Source organism: Ornithorhynchus anatinus, chromosome 6 (assembly GCF_004115215.2).
Source record: "Ornithorhynchus anatinus isolate Pmale09 chromosome 6, mOrnAna1.pri.v4, whole genome shotgun sequence".
NCBI classification, from domain to species: domain Eukaryota; kingdom Metazoa; phylum Chordata; class Mammalia; order Monotremata; family Ornithorhynchidae; genus Ornithorhynchus; species Ornithorhynchus anatinus.
Window position 1 is genome coordinate 44,511,754 of NC_041733.1, and position 16,840 is coordinate 44,528,593.

Consider the following 16,840-nt stretch of genomic DNA (forward strand, 5'->3'; position numbering starts at 1 on the left):
GGGCGGCGCCATTAGTGGCAAAGGCCGCTAACTGGAGAACCACCTTAGGCGTTCCTCAGGGATCCAGAAAAATCGTGGGCCGCTGCGGGAGGCAAGGCCCGCAGCAGTTACCGAAGCTATCACCGCTGGTGAAAATATTGGATTTTTTCATGCGGGAGGCAGAGGGGCCAGTAGGAGGGAGATGGGGCCTGCAGCCACAAGACATGAGATCAAGTCCCGGCTCTGCCACTCTCCTACTGGGTTACTGTGGGCAAGTCTCTTCACTTCTTGGTGCCCCATCAGTAAAATGGGGCTATTCCCTCCTAGACCGTGAGCCCCATTTGGGGCAGGGACCATATTTGGTCCCACCTCCCATGGTGCTGTGCCCCCGGTTTAATAAACCCCATCATTTTCACCAATAATGATGGCATTTGTTAAACACTTAACTATGTGCCAAGCACCGTTCTAAGCGCTGTGGTAGATACCAGGTGAGCAGGCTGTCCTACATGGGGCTCGCAGTCTTAATCCCCACTTTACAGATGGGGACATTGAGGCACAGCGAAGTTAACTGTCTCACCCAAAGTCATGGAGTTGGTAAGTGGCGGAGCTGGGATTAGAACCTCTGACTCTCAAGCCCATGCTCTTTCCACTAAGTCACCCATGCTCTTTCCACTAAGCCACACTGCTTCTGGACACTCGCATTGTGTGTCAGCGGCAGGGAGGGGGGAGAGATTGTGGGGACCCCCTTATTACTACAATCCATCCCTGCGTGCAGACCCTTAGGCCTGAGGTCTCTGAACTGAGGCTCATCCGTGGTTCTCTATGGGAGACTTGAGAAGGCGAGCTGGGGCCGGCGGTCACGGGAAACTAAGGAGGCAGTCCCTTCCATCCTACCTGCACTGCACACTTTGTGATGTAGTAGGCTGCTGCCGTCATGGTGACTGCTCTAGGGAGAGATCTGGCTCCATCAGTCTCCCCCCCGGGAGTCAATTTCCAAACGGAGGGCAAGCTATCAATCAGTGGGGTTTATTGAGCGCTTATGGTGTGCAGAGCTCTGTACTAAGCACTTGTGAGAATATATTTACAACAGAGTTGGTAGGCACGGTCCTCGCCCACAGGGAGCTTAGGGTCTACAGGGAGGAGAAGGGAGTGCACGAGACGACGGGCCTGAGAACAGATTTGGGATTCCCAGTTGGCAGAGGATCAGAGGATACTGTTCAATGAACAGTCACTGGGGCAAGAGCGGAGGATGGGGTATCACTCCGAGCCAATGGTGATTCGGAACATGCCCACGAGGGCTTATGGACGGACTCCGCCTAGGTGAGTAAATGTTCGGACATCAGGTTTCCCTGCCCGCAATGATCTAACGGTCTACAGACGTTAATGTAGATAAGTAAATCATGGATATATACATTAGTATTGATTCTAGAGTGTGTGTGTCGGAGGGGTGTCTGAGGTGGTTGGGAGATAAGGTGGTGAACAGATCTTATCGGAAGGGAGAGCTAATTAAAAGCAGGACATCTGGTTGAGACGTGAATCGGAGGTGTTCACTACTGCTCTTCATGAGAAATCCCTCATCTACAACCATTTCTCTCTAATTGGAGGTCAAGCCTCCATCACCTCACGCCATTTTCCCCTCTTCCCGGCCCTCTACCCGCGGCCCCACCTACCATCCCATTTAATAGTCAGGGGCTTCTACAGTGGGGAAATTTCTCTGCAGATTCCCATCTTGGGAAAAAAAAATGAAATCATCCCAGCGGACGCTGGGGCCGACGAAATTCCCCGAAACCAAGTCTGGGCTCGACCGCCCCCGTCGCCGGCCAGGCGCTCGGCTCTTCCACCCCTACCCCGTGAAGGGAGCCGACCCGTCCCAGGAGCCCACGGTCTCCGACTCCATCTAATAGATTCCGGGACTTCTGTCATCCCGGACGCGGGGCCCGTCCCGAACCGTCCCAGGGAGAACCGAGACAAGTCCACGGTGGCTTCGCTCGAAGGTCTGGGGCTCGTCTAAAATGTCCTTCCCACACTTTCCCAACTGGACTTGCTCAATTCTCATCTCGCGCTGTACTCTTCTTAATCTGTTTACCCTGGTGGCGATACTATTGACAGGGCAACCACATTCTTCGCATGCTCTCCGCTCTCCCGATCCATGCCCGGTGCTCGGATTTTAAGTGCCCACTTCCTGGACACCGGGCGCATGGAAATCGCTGCCTCGGCCCCGACGCCGTCCACCCCACCCCACCGCCGGACCCGCTTCTGACCAAGGCCCACTCACCGCATGGCAGGTTTCATTTCTATCGACTCCAGCCCCGTCTCTGCCGGCTGCCTCTCCCGTACCCGCTAGACCAACGGCGAACGGAATCGCTGAGGGCAGACTCACCTCGTTTTCCTAGGTCCGTCAAGAGGATCTGGAGAGAGGTCAATTGTAATCCAGGGTGGGGAAGCCGCACCGATCACTACAGAAGCGGCTTTCTGCTCGAGTAACTGGGCTGAAATTGTGCGCTCTGGCCACCGGAGACGGCCGGGGGGAGCTGTTATGAAAGCTCGGCTCTGGAGAGCCCGCCCACTTCTGTGACTCACCGCAGGAGTTTCTCGCTTTCCTTTTTTTCTGAACCACAGTCAATGATCTGCCCCAGAGCGGTAGGGAAATTTGGCTGTGTCATTCCACTCTCACAGGACAGCGGAAGAGGCAGTGACTGTGGTGTGACTTGATATCGGCCAGCCCATCTTTGGCTCCTCGGGCTTCTAAAAACTGCTGCGCTCGGGGTGAGCTGGGACTTCTGTCCCGGGACCCTCAGGCCCAACGCCCGGCAAGCCGAATGGAAGCGGAACGCATCCAGTTCGCGGTTCCACGGCAGGTGCAACGGAGCGGAGCGAGGCAGAGGGAGAGCGGTGCAGGCGACGTCTGCTTTCTCCGCCGCCTCCCGTTAAGGGAGGATTCGGGGATGACCCTGCCGGACGCTGGTCGTCCCCAAAGCGCCCGGGAAACCAAAGAGGTCCCAGGAAGCGGGCGCGTGGCATGGAGGGAGAGTTAAAGGAGTGGGATCAGCCGCCTCTGAATTTAAATACTTTCCCTCCAGCAGCAACAAAATCCAGCATTTAGTTTGACTTCCTTCCTCGAAGCTGTCGGGTGCTTGTTACTACACTCTTTCCAACCACAGCTGAGGCTCCAAGGTGCCCCAGGGGCAGAAACTCTTCAGTGGTAAATGGGAAACGGTCTGGGAGGGGTAGGTCGGGAACCGCTCCGGAATCCTCTGGGATGCTGGGGCACGGGAGGGGTGTCCCAGTGAAGAGCGGGGGAGTCCGGGCCGAAAGAAGAGCCCTCGTCTCCCAGGGTCGCTTGGAGAGATTGATCCTGATTGCAGGGGGCGGGGAGGGGGTCCGAGGGTTGGGGCTGTTCCCGGGCCCCCGGGGGGTCTGGCTGGCCCCAGGGACCTCCCACCTTCTCCCATCTCCACCCACCTCCCGCCTCCACCCACTCTACCCGGCTACGGAGGGAGGCTCCAGGGAGAGGAGGGGACGGAGAAGGAAGCGGGGCAGAAGCAGGAAGGGGGAACCGAAGGAGGGGGGAAGCACCGGGTGGTGACTAAGGAATTGACGGATGGACGACAGGTATCTCGGATGCCAAGTGCCCCGCGGCTCAGTGCTGCCGGCTGCTGCGGCAACCAGGGCATCTGGCCCACAGCCATGCCAGCAATCACTTTGGTCAACATTGCACGGCTTGCTCTAGGTCAGGTCAGGTGTGGCATCCTTGGCCCGGATCCCCAGAGCGGCCGGGATGAGTCACTCGCCTCACAGGAGTGGCTTTGGAGGAGTTTGCCCGTAAGTTTTTTGAAGTTGGGAGCGACGCTAGCTTTCAGTTTGCTCTAGCATATTTTTTCCCACAAGAGTGACTCCGGAAAAGGGCCAAACAAAGTCTTCCGAGCTCTAATTTCCCCCAAATACCCAGGCGACCGCGGAATTAATTTTCATACCATGGAAATCTTTTGATAGTCCCCCGGTTCTAGACAAGTTACAGCATTCGTCCCTTCTTGCTACGAGCTGAGGCTCACATGATAATGAATCCATTCTTTTCCTGGAAAGGCTTTTCTGCAAAATAGGCAGCTAACATCTCAAACCGCTCTGAAACCAAGTATCTACAATGGCGAGCTTGGCGAGCGATGGCTCGGGGAGATTTAGCTTACATTTTGCACGTCGGTGAGGTACCCGCGAGCAATTTAAGGGGCTCACGCGTTTTTGACCAGAAGAGTAGCTGCCCACATCTGCGATGACAGCCGTGAGGTGAGAGGTTGGGGAAAATGATGACCAATGTTTTTTTTTTCCCCCGCGCCAAACCTTGCTCTCCAGGATGTTTGGTTTGACCTAACCAGCTGATCAAAATGGCTCTTGACCCAGCTCTCAGCACTCTCGGACCAAACTCTCAATGACTTCCTCCGCGTTCCACAGTCAGGCCGCCTCAGGACCCATGGACTGACCCAGCACTCCACTGGCCGGGCTCCAGGAGCCGAGTTCGACAGTCTGTTCTGGGCAATCTTAACCCATTCCTGGCCAAATTCAGAGCTGACTCTTCAACTAAAAGGACGGGGGTGGGGGCTCTACGAGCTTTGTTCTGATCACGAATATTGAATGTCCGCTTTCCCAGTCTGGGCAAGAGATCTCTGGGGTGCCTGAGATGCTTAGAGGGGAATGCTCCTCGCCAAAGGAAAGCGTTTCCTCGAGAGCCCTCAGACTTCTCTTTCAAAAGGTGTTCGGAAAGACCGTGAGCCCCTCCTCCCAACGGGGAATTACATCAATCCATCGGTGGCATTAATTGAACGCTTACTGTGGGCAGAGAGCACTGTTCTAAGAGCTTAATAATGTTGGTATTTGTTAAGCGCTTACTATGTGCAGAGCACTGTTCTAAGCGCTGGGGTAAACACAGGGGAATCAGGTTGTCCCACGTGGGGCTCACAGTCTTAATCCCCATTTTACAGATGAGGGAACTGAGGCACAGAGAAGTTAAGTGACTTGCCCACAGTCACACAGCTGACAAGTGGCAGAGCTGGGATTCGAACTCATGAGCCCTGACTCCAAAGCCCGTGCTCAAGAGCTTGGTCGGCTGTCTTGACTTTCCCTTTCTTTGTTTTCTTTCCTCCACTAGACTGCAAGCTTAATGCGGGCAGGGAAGACGTCTACCAACTCCATTACAGTGTACTCTCCCCAGTGCTTAGTTCAGTGTTCTGCACAGAGTAAGAGCTCAATTTGATTGATTGATTGGGAGAGTTGGTTGGCGTGATCCCTGCCCACAAGGAGTTAGGTTGCCTTAAGATGACAGGCGAGCGTGCCAGCCAAAAAGCTGAGTCTCCAACTTTGAAAAGGTATGTGCCCCATATCTTCTCATTCAGGTGTCTCCATCTAACTGTTTTGCTTTCTCTCCAAACTTCTTAAAAATGACAGTGAACTCAAGTAACGCTGCTGGGGTTCAGGATTCGATCTCCTGAGGGGACCTCTCGTGTTCTTTATCTGGATGAATTTTCGAGCCTGAAGGGGAAAGGAGACCTTCTTGGTGCCCCACCCTGAGAACCCCGACCAGTCCCATTAACTGCACATGTCCTCTAACTGGGGGAAGGGTCCCCGGCCCCTCAAACAGAAGCATCAAGATCCAGTTTGACGGATGCTCCAGATCTTGGCCCTAATGATAACAATAATAATGATAATGGTACTTGGTAAATGTCAAGCACTGTTCTAAGCACTGGGGTAGATAAAAGATCATCAGGTTGAAAGCAATTCCTGGCCCACATAGGGCTCATGGTCTTAATCACCAAGGCTGGAGACATGTCCCTCCCAAACCCTGTCCTCTCCCTGACTTCCCCGTCACTGTGGACGGCACGACCATCCTTCCCGTCTCACAAGCCCGCAACCTCGGGATCATCCTTGCCTCTGCTCTCTCATTCACCCCACACATCCAATCCGTCACCAAAACCTGCCGGTCTCACCTTCACAACATCGCCAAGATCCGCCCTTCCCTCTCCATCCAAACTGCTTCCTTGCTGGTACAATCTCTTATAATATCCCGACTGGATTACTGCATCAACCTCCTCTCTGATCTCCCATCCTCCTGTCTCTCCCCACTTCAGTCTATACCTTACTGTGCTGCCCGGATTCTCTTTCTACAGAAACACTGTGGGCGTGTCACTCCCCTCCTCAAAAACCTCCAGTGGTTGCCTATCAACGTTAGCATGAAGCAAAAACTCCTCACTCTTGGCTTCAAAGCTGTCCATCACCTTGCTCCCCTCCTACCTCACCTCCCTTCTCTCCTTCTCCAGCCCATCCCATACACTCCGCTCCCCAGCCGCACACCTCCTCACTGTGCCTCGTTCTCGCCTGTCCCGCCATCGACCCCGGGCCCACGTCCTACCTCTGGTCTGGAATGCCCTCCCTCCTCACATCGCCAAACTAACTCTCTTCCCCTCTTCAAAGCCCTACTGAGAGCTCACCTCCTCCAGGAGGCCTTCCCAGCCTGAGCCCTCCCTTTCCCTCTTCCCCTCTTCCCCTCCCTATTCCCCCTCCTCCCTCCCTCTTCTCTACCCTCCCCACAGCACTGGTGGATATTCGTGTATATTATTTATTACTCTATTAATGATGTGTATATATCTATGATTCTATTTATCTATTTTGATGGTATTGATGCCTGTCTCCTTGTTTGGTTTTACTATCTGTCTCCCCCTTTTAGACTGTGAGCCCGTTGTTGGGCAGGGATTGTCTCTATCTGTAGCCGAACTGTACATTCCAAGCGCTTAGTACGGTGCTCTGCACACAATAAGCACCCAATAAATATGAATGATTGAATTTTACCCCATTTTAGAGACGAGGTAACTGAGGCCCAGAGAAGTGAAGTGACTTACCCAAGGTCACAGAGCAGACAAGTGGCGAAGCGCCGGGATTAGAACCCCAGGTCCTTCTGACTCTTGGGTCCGTACTCTACCCACTGGGCCATGCTGGCCCTAGAGTGAAAGAGCTGAGATTAAAAAGAAGCAAGCCCATCTCAAGGGGTTCAAACAGACACGGGTCCCAGAACAAACTCAGGACCCAGAGTGACCACTCTTTTTTTAATTTAAGACATAAATACTGGGTAAGTAAATAATAATGATGATGATAATGATAATGACCATCGTGTCAAAATGACCAAAGTGTCAAAGGCCTTATTTATTTTATTAATGAGGTGTACATCCCCTTGATTCTATTTATTGTGATTAAGTTGTCTGGTTTTTGTCCGTCTCCCCCGATCAGACTGTGAGCCCGTCGATGGGCAGGGATTGTCTCTATCTGTTGCCGAACTGTCCATTCCAAGAGCCTAGTACAGTGCTCTGCACATAGTAAGCGCTCAGTAAATACTATTGAATCAATGAATGAATCGTGATATTCGTTAAACGGTTACTATTCACCAAACTCTGTACACTGAGCACTAAGGTGGATACAGTACAGGCAGATCAGACTCAGTACCCGTCCCACCTTGGGCTCACAGTCTACGGAGGCAGGATTTCACCCCGATTTTCCAGCTGAGGAAACAGAGGGCAGAGAAGTTGAGTCCCCCAGGTCACAGCTGGCAAGTAGTGGAGGCAGAAATAAGAACCTAGGTCCTCTGACTCTCAGGTTCTTTCCGCTAGGCCTCATCCCTTCTCCCTAGGTCCCGCTGAATAAAGACCTAAGGAAGAAAACTGACCAGCCCTCTCTCTGGCCTGCATATTTTCCTTCTCTTATCTCACCTTGCTCTGCCATGAACTAGTATATGCAAAGTGTATGCAAAGTTGACAAACGGCCCCACAAATACCAGGAAAGGAAACTTTTCACAACCGGCTGCACCCTGGTTCGGCCTTTCCTCTCCCTCCAGAATTTAACTTTCCTGAGAGGTCGGGGGACAGACCTTTACAGACTCCTAAAAGAGAAAAACTCTCCCCGGGAGATGAACATCTTCTCCTGCAGCAGAAGGTTGACAAGGGCAAACCGGCTTGTTCTTTAGAAATTCTTTCATTCATTCATCCAATCGTGTTTACTGAGCGCTTACTACGTGCTGGGCACTGTACTAAGCGCTTGGAATGTACAGTTGGGCAACAGATAGAGACAATCCCTGCCCAACAACGGGCGCACAGTCTAAACGGGGGAGACAGGCAACAAAACAAAACAAGCAGTCAGGCGTCAATACCATCAAGATATATAGAATCATAGATAAACACCCATCATTAATAAAATAAATAGAGTAATGAATAATATATACAAATTCTTACAGTTTTCTCTTCAAGGGCCCAGAAAGGGGAAGAGGTTTGCATTGGTTTGACAATTAGTACACCCCTACTTGCCTAATGAATCCCGGGTCTCTTTTCCTGTACCACATCACTTACAAACTGGGAAATTTAGCGTGCCGAGGATACGAGCCCGGAAGAATGAAGTGGAGTGTGTTCCGGAAATTTATCCCACTTCATTCTATTAATCAAACAGTTGGCTACAGCCCCTAATCCTCTTTTTCCAGAAGTTGGTGACACGAACAGGAAGGCCAACTAACGCTGCCTAAGTTGCAAAGAGGTCTTTCTTCTGAATATTCAAAATGAAGCAATACCAGCTATCGGCCAGCGAAAAGTACTCTTAAAGAGGCTTTGGCAAAAGGCTTGGTCGACAAAGAGATCCCACATAACCATGCCACTGTACGAGGTTAGAACCGCTGTTTACCCCAAACGATATGCACTTACTCGTTCTGGCACGGATGTAGTTAATCCCATGGCTTTTTTTAAAAAATGGTACATGTTTAGCAGTTCCTAAGCATTGAACACCGTTCTAAGCGCTCGGGTAGACAGAAGAATAATCAAGTCAGACATAGTCCCTGTCCCATACGGGGCTCACAGTCTAAGTCATGGGACTTGGACTAAGCCATGGGAAGCAGCATGGCTCAGTGGAAAGCGCCCAGGCTGGGGAGTCAGCGGTCATGGGTTTGAATCCCGGCTCTGCCACTTGTCAGCTGGGTGACTGTGGGCAAGTCACTTCTCCGTGCCTCGGTTACCTCATCTGTAAAATGGGGATGAGGACTATGAGTCTCACGTGGGACAACCTGATGACCCTGTATCTCCCTCAGCGCTTAGAACAGGGCTCTGCTCATAGTAAGCACTTAACAAATAGCAACATTATTATTATTATTATTAAGTCAGAGGGAGGAAGATTTAATCCCATTTTGCAGATGAGGTAACTGAGGCCCAAGGACGCACAGCAGACGGGTGGCAAAGCAGGGATGAGAACCTAGGTCTTCTGCCTCCTAGGCCTGTGTTCTTTCCACTAGACCGCACTGCTTCACTGTGATTTCTCCCCTCTCCAACCTCTTCCCAGAAAGCGAGACACCAAATGGCTTCGGAAACTTCCCCCGCACTCTTTTATGTTGTCCCTTGCAGTCATCTCCACGGGGCCGATCAGCCGTGTGCAGAAACTGGGTCTCTTCCCACCAAAGAGAGGAAAGCGTTCTCCAACTGGGTACAGTGTGTCCCGTGAATATCTCCGCTCAAGGCCCTTGAGTCTCTCTGGGACACCCACTGGGCTTAAATGGGTTTTTCAGGCTCATTTGCCTTGAAGGTTCCCAGAGACATACATCCTATCACTCTTCAGTGGCCTGCAGGAAATGAACCGCTGATGTGAATTTGGTGCCCAGGCAACAGGAGTCTGCTTCCTGAAATCCTGAGCTCCAGCCACTACCCAAAGCAGCGGGGCCTAGGTGGAAGAAGCCCAGACCCGGGAGCCGGGGTCATAATCCTGGCTCCGTCACTTGCTCGTTGTGTGACTTCAGACAGGCTGTCTTGCTTGCCTGGGCCTCAGTTTCCTCATCTGTAAAATGTGGAGCCAATGCTCGTTCTCCAACCTACTTAGACGGTGGGGTCTTGTGGGGCAGGACTGGGTTCGACCTGAATAATAATAATAATAATTCTGGTATTTGCTAATGGCTTACTATGCATCAGGCACTGTAGCCAGCACTGGGGTGGATAGAAGCAAATGGGGTTAGGCACGTTCCCTGTCCCGCCTGAGGCTCACAGTCTTAATCCCCATTGTACAGACGAGGTAACTGAGGGACAGAGAAATGACGTGACTTGCCCAAGGCCACAAAGGAGACAAGCAGGGAAGTGGCGGAGTCAGGATTAGAACCCATGACCTTCTGACTCCCAGAGCCGTGCTCTATCTACTATGCCTTGCTGCTTCCCATTGCTCACCTCCGCCCCCGACGTGTGACATCTAGCAAGCGCTTAAAAAAACCAAAAAAGGCCACAATTATTAACGGTCCAGCCCCAACTGTCCTTATAGAAGAAAGGATCCGGCACTGGGTCGGGGGGTGAGGGAACGGAGGAGCAATTTCCCCATCCATCCAACTGGGACATGATCTCTTTTCTCTGGCTAGAGGACGCGTCCTTTTTTCCACATGCTTCTGCCCCCAACTCTCACTGGCAACGGCTGGCTTCCAAACCGGCTGCTTTGCATCCCGTCCCATTAACCTACGGTTACCCTGGGAGGCAGAGAGCTGTAGCTCATCGGCAACGGAGGCTGGGCACCAAATCCTCGGGGGAAAGAAGAATGCGAAAGAGGCGCCCCCCCCCCCCCATCAGGAATCGGGGAAGACCCCGCCCGGAGGAATCTATCATGCGGGACCGGTCACACCCTTGGCTCCCTGCCGGTCGTGGTGGACAAGGAGGTGGGAGGAGCTGCACAGAGAAGGAGGGTGGCCTAGTGGATAGGGCATGTTCTGGGAGTGAGGTCATGGGTTCTAATCCCAGCTCTGCCACTTGTCTGCTGGGTGACCTTGGGCAAGTCACTTCACTTCTCTGGGCTGTTTCCTCATCTCTAAAATGGGGATTGAGACGGTGAGCCTAATGTGGGACAGGGACTGTGTCCAACCCAATTTGCTTGTATCCCTCCCAGTGTTTAGTACAGTGCCTGGAACAGAGGAAGCGCTTAACAAGTCCCACAATTATTATTATTATTAACCGCACTTGCGGCCTTTGGCAGGACTGGCAAAGTCAGAAATGCACGGTCAAAAAAACTCTACTCGCTTATGACTTCAAATCCAGGGGTTAAAAGCAGTAACTCTGCCTTGTACTGAGAGCCAAGTACCACGGGCTCTGCCCTGTTCCAATCCCCGCAGATTTCTCAGCGATTTCAGACGGTGGGACCAGGCGCCGGGGTGGATTCAAGCACATCGGGTCGAAAAGTCTGGGCCCACGTGAGGCACGCAATCTTTACCCCCATTTGAAAGATGAGGGAACCGAGGAACAGAGAAGTGAAGTGATTTCCCCAAGGTCACGCAGCAGACAAGTGGCAGATCCTTCTGACTCCCAGGCCCATGATCTATCCACTCAGCCCCGCTGGGTGTCAACCGCCTGCTGCTCTTCTGCCTCGTGGCCCCTAACCACGGGTGTCTCAAGAGGCTCCGTTTGGAGTCCCCAACTCTACGCGGTGACTCCCACACAAAATTGTTATATTGTACTCTCCCAAGCACTTTCTACAGTGCTCTGTACACTGTTCAATAAACAGGACTGACTGACTGACCTACCTCCCCGGCCCCCTTCTTCAGCGAACCAACAACCCTCCGTTTTCTCCTGCCCCCGGACATTCCCCCGGCACCTCACTCTTCCCAGCTCCAAGACCGAGCGATTCACCTTCACTCCTCTCTTCCTTCCAACGTTCCCCTCCCTGTCGTCGACACCACCGTCCTTCCACGTCCTATAGCCTGGAACCGTGGTGTCCTCACTTTAACCTGCAGCCTTCCCATTCGAGCTATGGCTACCTCCTGCCGGTTTGGATTTGCCCATCCTTTCCCGCCTCTGCCTAGATTGCTATCACCTGCGCCTGGACTCTATCAGTCTCCGCACGGTCCTCCCTGCCTCTAGCCTCTCTCCACTCCGATTACTCCAGGCGGCCTAGAGTCACAGTTGATACGATGCAGCGCATTTATAGCACCACGGTGACTGTGACTCATCTCTTTACCCATCGTTGGAGAAGCAGCGTGGCTCTGTGGAAAGAGCACGGGCTTGGGAGTCAGAGGTCGGGGGTTCTAATCCTGCTCCGCCATTTATCAGCTGTGTGACTTTGGGCAAGTCACTTCACTTCTCTGTGCATCAGTTACCTCACTTGTAAAAGGGGTTTTAAGACTGTGAGCCCCTCATGGGACAACCTGATTAACTTGCATCTATCCCAGCGCTTGGAACAGGGCTTGGCACATCGTAAGCACTTAAATACCATCATCATTATTATTATTACAGTGCTTGGCACATCGTAAGCGCTTGGCAAATACCAGAGCGATCATTATTATTACTATAATAATTATAATAGTATTCCATTATAATAATATAACGGAAGGCTGCTGCACAGATCGTCTTCCAGAAGCGTCACTCATCTCAAGTTCCCCCTCCCCTCAAATCCCCGCGGTGACTCTTCCGTTGTCCTCTGCATCAAGCGGAATCTCCCCTCGATCGGCTTCGGGGCTCTCCTCCGCCTCTCCTCATCTTATACAGCAGCCCTCTTCACCTGAAACTCTCCAGCTCACTCTCTCCCCTCCCCACAACCCGACCTTCCAGCTGGGCCGCGGACCCGACTTTCCTCGTTCCCGCTCTTTCTGCCAGCCTTGAATTCCCACACCTCACTGATCGGAGGTACCACGGCTCTTCTCCCCTTCAAAGCCCTCCTGAAATCCCCTCTCCTCCGACCAGCCTTCCCCGATAAACTCCCCAATCTCAAGTCACGTCACCCTATCGGTTGCCTCCTGCACTTACTCATTCATTTCTTCATCCATCCATCGATCAGTCAAGGAATGGTCTTTACCGAGCGCAACAGGGAGCTTGTCTCCTGCTTCTGTTGAACTCTCCCAAGCACTCGGTACACTGCGGGGCACCCCATGGGTGCTCAATACTAAGAAGTGTGGTATTTGTTAAGTGCTTACAGTGCCAGGCACCGTACTAAGCGTTGAGGGTGGATACAAGCAAATGGGGTTGGACACGGTCCCTGTCCCACATGGGGCTCACAGTCTTAATTCCCATTTTAGAGATGAGGTAACTGAGCCCCAGAGAAGTGACTTGCCAAGATCACACAGCAGAGAAGAGGCAGAGCCGGAATGAGAACCCACAACCTTCTGACTCCCAGGCCTGTGCTCTGTGCACTCTGCCATGCTGTTTCCACTTTACTCTTTACCCCCCGCTATTACACCTATTACTTTTCTTTCAGAATAAAAATAACAATAATGTTGGTATTTGTTAAGTGCTTACTATGTGCAGAGCACTGTTCTAAGCGCTGGGGGAGATACAGGGTAATCAGGTTGTCCCACGTGAGGCTCACGGTCTTCATCTCCATTTTACAGATGAGGTAACTGAGGCGCAGAGAAGTTAAGTCACTTGCCCACAGTCACACAGCTGACAAGTGGCAGAGCGGGGATTCGATCCCATGACCTCTGACTCCCAAGCCCATGCTTTTTCTTTCTTCTAGCCTGGGCCAGAAATGACTGTTGAAACGACAGAAAACCAAACCGGTTGTTTCTATTTTCTCTTTCATCCTTGTGATTTGAGACTTTCCCCTCAAATGAATGCCCCGTAGGATACTTTTCTGGAATCGGCTGACCATCGCTACGGTTCCGTGCAGCCCCTGGTTACCGGCACAGAGTGGGAATTTTCAGAAGAGAATCCGAGGTGACGATTTCTCAAACCACCAGCCGGTCTGGGATCATGGGGGGGGGTTAGTATTAACTTGCATCTACCCTGGAGTTTAAAACGCGTAGTAAGCATTAACAAATAAAATAGCAATAATAATAATAACAGCAAGGAAAATCACTAAATTTTGGTATATTCTAGATGGGCAAAATTTGGGGAAAGAACAGAGTTGCACATTCTTTATGTTTTCAATCTACCTTACCCCTTTTCATCCTAGACTTTTGTTTAGGGAAATCAGGTATTCCCAACTGCAAATACCTATACCGGCCCATTTGCCCTCCGCACAAGGCCTATAAAACACGGATAGGGGATGGGCAGACAAACCCTTACATCAGAATGTAAACTCCCTGGGGCAAATTCAACATCCTTTTATTTCCAGAGCCTAGCAAAACATCCTGCCTGCAGCAGGCTCTGCAAATAACGGGTGTACAATAATAATATAGTGTTTGTTAAGCCCTTACTACGATGATGATGATGGCATTTGTTAAGCGCTTAAGCGAAGCACTATTCTAAGCACTGGGGGGGGATACAAGGTGATCAGTTTGTCCCACGTGGGGCTCGCAGTCTTAAGCCCCATTTTCCAGATGAGGTCACTGAGGCACAGAGAAGTTAAGTGACTTGCCCAAAGTCACACAGATGACCAGTGGCGGAGCAGGGATTAGAACCCATGACCTCTGACTCCCAAGCCCGGGGTCTTTCCATTAAGCCAAGCTGCTTCTCTAATGAACACCGGGTGTACTCAATGGAAAGAGCCCGGGTTTGGGAGTCAGAGGTCGTGGGTTCTAATTCCGGCTCTGCCACTTATCAGCTGTGTGACTTTGGGCAAGTCACTTCACTTCTCTGGGCCTCAGTACCTCATCTGGAAAACGGGGATTAAGACTGTGAGCCCCACGAGGGACAATCTAATTACCTTGTATCTACCCAGCACTTAGAACAGTGCTTGGCACATAGTAAGTGCTAACAAATACCAAATTATTATCATTATTATTATTATTATTACTCACCCTGAGCTGAGTAGGTCTAAAAGGAATGCCATCTATTCTGGGGCTGTGCTCACCTGGACACAGTTCTAGAAACTTCACATGAAACTCATTCTTTCTTTAATACTCACAAGGTCACTGGGCAAGGGCGACCAGTCTTTAGCCCCCCAGAAAACAAAAAAAAAACCCAGAGGACAAGAACCTTTGGTCAAGATGATCTTCTTATTGTGGCCCAGCTAAACAAATGGAGCAGCGGGGTCCGGTGGAAAGAGCACAGGCCTGGGCATCAGAGGATGCGAGTTCTAATCCCAACTCTACCACCTGCCGGCTGTATGACCTTGGGCTAATCACTTCACTTCTCGTTGCTTCAGTGTCCTCCTCTGAATAATAGGGATGAGATTCCCTCCTGCTTGGATTCTGAGTCCCAGGTGGGACAGAGACCTTGTCCAACCTGATGATCTTCCATCCAACTCAGCACTCAGTAGAGTGATAAACACATATCACAGTTATTTTCATTATTCTACCTTAAATTGGCAGGCTTCCCCTCTGTAGCTACAGGGAACAGTCCTCATCTGGAAAAAAATGGGTTTCTGCTTCTGTAATCTATGGAAAATGCAGAGAGAGGAAAGGAGAAAGGAAAGAGAATCCCAGCTACCTTCTGGTGAGGAATACTTCTCTCTCCAAGACTCTCGTTCTTAGCTTCAGATACCAGAGCCGCTCACGTATTTGGTGAAGATATGAACGGCTGTGTGAATAATCTTTCGTGGAAAACTAAAGTGAAAGAGGAATATCTTCCCTTGTGAGGTAAAACGCTGAACCACATACACCTACCTGCCCGCCCTCTGGAATTGAGTCCTCCTCGGTTGGACTTCCAGATGAACACGTAGCTTGCATTTTTCCTCACTCTAAGAGTGAGAGCTTAGGGATGAACTTTTCCATATTTTTGGCACGGATTTCTGACTGGGCCCTCTGTAACCTTGTAGAGAGTTAAAATCGGCCATCGAGTCTGATCTAACTTCCCCTCGGAAGTGGTCTCAACCTCCAATATAATCCCAGGCATCTTTGTGATATTAATGATGATGGTATTTACCAAGTGCAGACTACGTGCCAACCACTGTAATAAGAACTGGGGTAGATGCTACACAGGCAGATCAGACCCAAAGGGGCTTATGGTCTAAAAGGGGGGGGGAAAACTGGGATTTTAGCTCCATTTAACAGATGAGGTAACTGAAGCCGAAGAAGTGAAGTGACTCGCTCAAGCTCACACAGTAGGCAAGGGGTAGAGCCAAGATTAGAACCCAGGTCCTCTGACATTTTTAAAAATGGTAATTGTTGAGCACTTAATAATAATGTTGGTATGTTAGGTGCTTACTACGTGCCAAGCACTGTTCTAAGCGCTGGGGGTGGGGGGGATACAAGGTGGTCAGGTTGTCCCACGTGGGGCTCACAGTCTTCATCCCCGTTTGACAGATGAGGTCACTGAGGCCCAGAGAAGTGAAGTGACTTGCCCTAAGTCACACAGATGACAAGCGGCGGCGCCGGGATTAGAACCCATGACTGGGCTCTTGCCACTGAGCCATGCTGCTCCTCTATACTACGCGCCAGCCAATCTACTCAGACCTGGGGCAGACATTTGGGTTGGACACCGTCCCTGTCCCGCCTGGGGCACCCAGTCTAAGTGGGGATGGAGTAGGATTTAATCCCCATTTTACAGATGAGGTCCAGAGAAGTGAGGGGACTTACCCAAGGTCACGCAGCAGGCGAGTGGCAAGGCTGGGATTCAAACCCAGGTGTTATGACTCCCAGGCCTGACCTCTTTCCACCAAGGCCCACGCTCTTGCCCCTAGGCCACGCTGTTCCGAGTCACGTTATCTTGTGCCATAAAATATATCTGCAGACTGGTACACGCAGCTCCCCATCACCCTCATGCCGTCCCCCGCTTCCCTGCCAAGAGACTACTGACCTCTCGTTGGCTCAGACCTCCCCGTGGATGCCAACTTTCCCAGAGCTCCACGACTCCTCCGGAGGCCCCCGGGGGGGCCGCGGCGTCCTTTAAAGCAAGAGGCTTCTTGGTCCCAACATGGTTTCAATCCTCCAACGCCGAGGCGGGGCCGTCAGAAGTCCGTCACTGCTAACCTGAGAGGACACAAGCCCGTCAGAGTCAACTTTATCGGCTGCTAG

General features: G+C 51.5%; 1 protein-coding gene across 3 annotated transcripts in view; it reads right to left on the bottom strand.

Moving 5' to 3' along the window:
• Positions 1–16,840, bottom strand: part of ZC3H12B (zinc finger CCCH-type containing 12B) — a 76,340-nt gene that overhangs the window by 30,051 nt on the left and 29,449 nt on the right. For 2 of the 3 annotated variants that reach the window (XM_029067837.2, XM_029067840.2), the window contains exon 2: positions 16,623–16,795. The gene's annotated coding sequence lies outside the window, so the exon portion shown is untranslated. Of the gene's footprint in view, positions 1–2,359; positions 2,484–16,622; positions 16,796–16,840 lie in introns of those variants that run through there. The other variant, XM_029067839.2, reaches the window with a different exon arrangement.